The following is a 454-nucleotide window of genomic DNA, read 5'->3' on the forward strand; positions in this document are numbered from 1 at the left end:
ATACCTTGGTAAAAGTTTCCTCATAACCTTGTGTATGAGAGATGTGGGAGAAGCTTAATACCACCTTAAGCTCACCTCCTACATCTGTTTTGTCTATAGACAAACTGCAGTGGGTTCAGGGTGACAGGCAGTGAAGAGCAGACGATGTCTAATGAGCGAATATTTGGAAAAAAAAAACAGTTTATCTGTTTGAACATTAAATATCTTGTCTTTATAGTGTATTTAATTGAATGTAGGTTGAAAAAGGATTTGCAGATTATCATATTGTTTTTATTACGATTTTACACAAAATTCAGCTTCATTAGATTTCTGACTGTACACTAAAACACACCACACAGCTGCCCAGGTGTGGAGTTTTGACAAAGCAAACTTAAACCTGTCAGACAAGGTGTGTATGTGTGTGTGTGTGTGTGTGTGTGTGTGTGTGTGTGTGTGTGTGTGTGTGTGTGTGTGT

At 37.9% G+C, this 454-nt stretch overlaps 1 protein-coding gene across 1 annotated transcript in view; it reads left to right on the plus strand.

Moving 5' to 3' along the window:
- Positions 1-454, plus strand: part of LOC106532550 (protein-glutamine gamma-glutamyltransferase K) — a gene marked incomplete at its 3' end in the record, with an annotated part of 32,714 nt that overhangs the window by 18,275 nt on the left and 13,985 nt on the right.

The sequence above is a fragment of the Austrofundulus limnaeus genome, unplaced genomic scaffold (genome assembly GCF_001266775.1).
Source record: "Austrofundulus limnaeus strain Quisiro unplaced genomic scaffold, Austrofundulus_limnaeus-1.0 Scaffold791, whole genome shotgun sequence".
NCBI lineage: Eukaryota > Metazoa > Chordata > Actinopteri > Cyprinodontiformes > Rivulidae > Austrofundulus > Austrofundulus limnaeus.